Genomic DNA, 258 nt, shown 5'->3' on the forward strand with positions numbered 1-258 from the left:
TTTGTCTTTATGGCAGTCAATTTTTTATTATACTACATTACAATATAATTTGGAGAATAGTGTTTCGGTAATGTGCAGCTGCTTTATAATTATAGCTAATAATCTGACAGATAATCTACTTGTTTTTGTTTAAAATTGTAAATGGGCTTGTACTTATTTAACAGTTTTCCAGTCATGGTGACCACTCAAAGTGCTTTACACCACATGGCACATTCACACACACACACAACGCAACACAGGGTTCAACTTTTAGGTATG

Source organism: Telmatherina bonti (assembly GCF_933228915.1).
Source record: "Telmatherina bonti genome assembly, chromosome: 20".
Classification (NCBI taxonomy): Eukaryota; Metazoa; Chordata; class Actinopteri; order Atheriniformes; family Telmatherinidae; genus Telmatherina; species Telmatherina bonti.